Genomic DNA, 6,117 nt, shown 5'->3' with positions numbered 1-6,117 from the left:
TGCCGGGCTCCAGTGTCAAGGTGCCAGAAGAACCAGGACCCAGCGCCCGCCTGACCTACCCAGCGCCTGCATCCTGGCCTGCAAGACACCGCGCCCTCCTCTGCCCTGCGTGGTGTGTGGAGGGACCCCTTCGGATCACAGCCGCTGCCGCCATAGCCGCCACCATAGCAGCCGCCATCGTAGTAGCCGCCGCGGGCGTCGGAGGGAAGGATCTGAGGGGGGCTTTCCCAGCCGGTGGCCCCACAGTGACTCTGGATGCTTAGCCCGCCCGGCCGAGAGATCTAAAATCAAGACATGACTTAACAGCTTATCTTGTAGGAGAACAGCTCAACCCAAAGGCAGATTGCTAGTCTGGACTTTATTACAAGCGGGACTGCGGTGATGTTTATAACACTGAAGTGAACTCCATTGTAAGTACAGAAAGTGGCTTCTCTGCTTTCCCCCCCGAAGCACAATCATATACACCTTGCAGACTTGAAACACTGAAGATGTAAGCCAACTGTTACTCTGACTTTTGGAGACTCCCTGTGGACAGCATGAAGACTGATCAAAGTCTTTAGTAAACAGAAAGGAGCCAAGGTTAAGGAATGCGTCTGATTACCCTGAATTGTAGTACCTTGGAAAGTGAATCAAGGCCTGGGTTTTGCTCTGGAAGCCTGCCTTGCCTGCTTCTGTAATCTGGCGCTCTGCATGTGAATCTTGGGCCCATATGGACATTGCTGTATGTTACTGTCATGACTCTCTGCTCTTCCATGAGTTCAGACTTGGCACCTGATTTTACTTCTGAGCCACTCTCTACCGTCCAGAAACGTGGTGGACCTGTAGAACTACATTGTTCTGCCAAACCTGTGACCACTCATAGCTCATGGTTGCATAATGGAAAATAGTAGGATAGAAACATGGAACATATAAAGATTCATCAGAGAACTTTGACAATTCTTTCTCTTAACTCCTCTCTTTTGAGTTTCTACCAATCCCTTGCCAAAAATAGCGTTGGTATTATTTTGAGTGGCCCTGTAACAGTGTCCGTGGCAGTTTTTGGTGATTTTGGTTCATCCACAAAGTGTGTTATTACAGAGGAGGAAAAAAGTGCTGTCAGGATAATAGAAACGATGTCATCTGCGTTCGCACAGAAAATCCAGAAGAGTTCAGCAGAGGAGACAGCTGTGTCTATTCAGAAACGGACAGCAACAATTTACATTGGTATCCTCTTATTTTGCCACCTATCTCAGAGGACGGTGCTGAAAAGACAACATGGCCTCCGCCTGGTATTCCTTTGGACAGCCCCTCAGGGGTCCTCCAGCGTCCCCAGGAAAGTGGAGGATGTGCAAACAACCAGTCATCTTCTGACTTCAAGCCTGTAACCAACTGCACAAAACAGGCCTGGGAGTGAGCTGTGTGAAGGATCTTAATTCAAATCGGAGAAAATCATTCTTTATTTTTTTTTTTTTTGCAGTATAATGTCATGTGAATGTGTCTTAAAATGTGTGCCCTTTTATATTATTTATGCCTGAAAAGTTTTCTTACCCGTTGCTTCCTTGCTCTCAGTAAGAAACAACCTTGTTTTGCATAGCTTTCAATCACCTGGAGGGCAGAGGGATCATTCCAAATTTTCTAACAACTGTAGTGGCAGTAAGAACTCCTCATGCAACTGATTCCATCTCTTGGCTGCTTCAGCGCAGAGGAAATGCAGCGGCCAATTGAAAGTTGCCAGCAGTCAGGTTTTCAGATGGAAAACCGTCTTTCAATAGTGTATTATCAGACTTTCTGAGAACACTTTGAAGTCAACTACAGTTGTTTATAATAGCAGACCTGACTGATGAATTTTAAAAGAGTGCCTTCCACTAAAGTGGTGATGTGACCAGACAACATTCTCTCTATCTGCACGTGGGCACAAGTGATGTTCAGTCTTCTAGTCACTAGTCATAAGCAGTGTCGTGGACATGGTAGAGTGTAAGATGTAGTTGAATGATTGCAGTATGCGGAAAAGGAACCCAGGCCAGAGAGACAAATAATGCTTTAGTATCCCTCTGCTTTAAAATTACATTGATTCCTAAAATGGCCGGTATGGGGCTATTTTTGACTGTTTCTAAGAGTAGGAACAAAATAAGACTTGAAGTCGTGGCTTGAAAAGAAAGATCCACATTTTCAGAAGAAAAAAGGGGAGGGCTGCAGGGAGCCTCTCTTGGAGGGAGCTCTTCCGTCTGCTCCATTAGCCTAGGAGCATGCTCATGGTGTCACACTGCCAGAAACTAGTCATTCTCTCACTTCCAACAGGGGCAACAGCCTGAAGGTGTGAGTGTCAGAAAATACTTATTTTGGAAGGAAAGGTGTTTGTCGTTGTTGTTGTTTATTTTCTGAAGTTTCCTGAATTTTTTCCAGAATGTCTTCCTTTTAAACAGGCACCTAAAGCCCTGGTCAGCAGAACTCCTGACCACTGCTGCCTCTGAGTGACAAGGACATTGGAGCTGTCTTTGGATTGATCTTCTCCACATTAATAAATCATTATGATATAATATTTAAAAACTACCTACTGGGTACTATGCTGACTACCAAGGTGACAGGATCCGTATTCCAATGACAAGGTTAATGGAGACATACAATTCTATAGTCATTTATATTTTAATAGCATTATACTCTTTTAACCATCCTCACCTTGTATACAATCTCATTGTATATTAGGATTCAGCTATTAGAGCAATAAGGAAGAATGGATAAATACAGTCAGCTTTTTGTTTTGTTTTGTTTTGTTTTTGAGACAGGTTCTCACTCTGTCGCCCAGGTTGGAGTGCAGTGGTAAGATCACGCCTCACTGCAGTGTCGACCTCCCCAGATCAAGCAGTCCTCCGACCTCAGCCCCCCAAATAGCTGGATACAGGCTGAGCTGACATGGCTGAGTAATTTTGTTGTTGCCATTGTTGGAGAGACAGGGTCTCACCTTGTTGCCCAGGCTTCTCTCCAACTCCTGGCTCAAGTGATCCTCCCACCTCAGACTCTAAAAGTGCTGGGACTATATATATATATAAAATATATGAAAAATAGTGCTTGGAAAATAAGCTTACTAATTGAAATATATATATATGAATGACTGCTTTGAAATATATATATATTATATACATGCACACACATATAAATGTATATATATATATATATACAACCTTCATCTGAGAGTAGGTATGCTTTTGGCTTCTGAGATGAACATATTCACAATGATAAATATTTACTATGAATTCAGCTAAACGTGAAACTCAGCAATATTCGTATCTATTTACCTCTATTTCTACCTAAATCTGTATTTCAAAAGTTGTGGCTAAGCCTTCCTAGTTAGTTAGATTTTTATCCTTTACCATTTAATGTGTGTGTGGTTTGGAGACTGCTTTCACAGATCAGGAAGTTGACAATTATGTCCCACATTCAGCGGACTAACAGCTCAGAGATCCTCTCTCTGGTTACTGCTACGACAGTGCATGGTCAGTCTTCCAGATCACCGGAGACGATTGTGATTTTATTTTTAGGTCTAGCTTCTAGGAATCACTCCCTGGAACAGAAGAATTTATTGTTCACCCAGTGTTCACTCAGAATTTGTGCTTTAGCTCTTCAGCCAGTAGGGCTAAATGCTCTTTATTGATGAATCAGTGGTTAGCTTGGGGAGTGCTTACAAATTTGTCCACGTTATACCTTGATTGCTCTTGAGTGGGTGCAGGCTGGCACAGATACACAGCCTTCCAGATCTCCAGAAATTAGTGATCCAAAGACACTTTTTCTTGGCTTTCTCTTTGCCTGGTTTTCTCTGGTGAACTTCTGGCTGGCTGTCAGAAGTTTGTTCGTTGGTACAAAGCAGGCTAAAGATTCCAAGCTCCTCTTTAATGTTCCTAACCGAGGTCTCCATTGTTTTTGACGATGCCCTTGGGAATGTACCTTTTCATGACTGATTCAAAATCAATCATTAATGAGAGGCATTGAGCAAAGCTCTCAGTTTTTACGGCCTGTCAGTCCTCCTACATGAATCTCTGCATCACTGCAAAGGAGTTGACAGTGGCTTCTCTAGCACTCACACACGCTCTACAAGTCTGTGCTGGAGTAGGTAGGGGGATGGTGTTTTGTCTTATCCCTTGAGGGATGGAAGATACAGCCAGTGGGAAACTTGGGCATAGCAACGCTAGACCTGCTGTTCGGGGTGGAGATTCTACCCTATCAGTGGAGGTTGTATGTGCATTATCTCATCCAGTCCTCACAACTACAAGAGAAACATATTTCTCTCATAAACTTATAAGAACAGCCAATTCAACTGAAGTTTAAATTATTGGCCATATTTATGCCAGGCATGGTGGCTCACGCCTATAATTCCCAGTACTTTGAGAGGCTGAGGTGGGAGGATCACTTTCTCTTACAATTGTAGGACAGAATAAGAAAATTCACTTAAAATTTGATTATCCACTGCCTGTATCTAGTATTCCTTCTATTAATTCAAGTCATTGTTTATGAAGGAATTTTCATATTTTTGTGAATTATTCTTAAACATTAAGAACTATTCTTATGAAGGGGCAATCATAAAGTAATTCATGTTCAAGAACACATTTTAAGACACAGATTATTCTTATAATGAAAGAGAGAGTAACACAAATAATTTAAATTTCAGTTGAATTGGCTGTATTTAGGCCTCGCCTCGTGGCTTATGCCTATAGTCCCAGCACTGTTAGAGGCTGAGGTGGGAGGATGACTTGAGCCAGGAGCTTGAGAGAAGCCTGGGCAACCAGGTGAGACCCTCTCTCTCTAGCAACAGCAAGAACAAAATTACTCAGGCATGACAGTTCAGCCTATAGTCCAGCTATTTGGGAGGCTGAGGTCGGAGGATTGCTTGATCTGGGGAGGTCGAGGCTGCAGCGAGCCGTGATCTCACCAGTACACTCCAACCTGGGCGACAGAGTGAGAGCCTGTGTCAAAAACAAAACAAAACAAAACAAAAGCAAAAAGCTGACCGTATTTAATCATTCTTCTTTATTGCTCTAATAGTAATATTCTAATATACAATGAGATTATATACAAGATGAGGATGGTTAAAACAGTATAATGCTATTAAAACATAAATGACTACAGAATTGTATGTTTGCATTACTCCTATCCTTGAAATAACCCATTACGTAACCCATCTGTCATTAAACTTTTGGATCAGAGTTACTCTTTATAAATGGAGTTGGCCTTTTTTAGACTTTGTTCTCAGCAATCCTCATTAAAGTAGGCATTCCTAGATTGCTTTAAATAAATTCAAAAAACACATATCAGAAACTTTTGATATGTTTGTTGTGTGCCATATTGCCAGCAATTAGATTAAATGCTAGAAAATACACCATGAAATATGATATTTGATATACAGTTGGACCTCCCTATGAATGGGTTCGGCACCCATGGATTCAACTCATCATGGATTAAAAAATTTCAGGAAAGAAATGGAATGATTACCTTTTCACTGAACATGTGCAGACTTTTTTTGCTCGTCATTATTCCCTAAATAATACAGTGTAACAACTACTTACATAGCATTTACATTGCATTAAGTATTTTAAGTAATCTAGAGATTATTAAAGTACATTAGAGGATGTGCTTAGGCTACATGAAAATACTTCCTCATCTTTTGTAAGGACATCTGAGGATTATTAGCATCTAAGGATTTTGGTATCTGTGGGGAGTCCTGGATCCAATTTCCAGTCGATACTTTAGGAAAGTCTTCATACAAAATTAACACAATAAAAATATAGGTATTTCTGATAATAAGGATATTTTACTGTACATGTATTTTAAAAACTTCAAACACCTAAATAAATGTGCAGTTTTCTTAAAATGTAATGAGGCTTCTGAGTATTCTGTATTTTCTGAAGCAAAAAGTGGGTCTTACTTTCTATTCTGGTAATGACATGTTCCCAGGTAACTGTCTGTAGGATGCCATCCATGAAATTACTAAAATCTTACAGGTTTTCAGCCTTTTTATCTGTATCATTGTCACTCTCTTAAGATCTGTGTCCATCAATAGTTTGTTCCTGAGCTAAAGAAAATTGACTGAGCCTATCAATTGGATAAGCAGTCCAATTTATAACTTTATTAAATAATATTTCTCAGTAT

Source organism: Symphalangus syndactylus, chromosome 6 (genome assembly GCF_028878055.3).
Source record: "Symphalangus syndactylus isolate Jambi chromosome 6, NHGRI_mSymSyn1-v2.1_pri, whole genome shotgun sequence".
Lineage (NCBI taxonomy): Eukaryota > Metazoa > Chordata > Mammalia > Primates > Hylobatidae > Symphalangus > Symphalangus syndactylus.
This window is presented reverse-complemented; position numbering follows the sequence as displayed.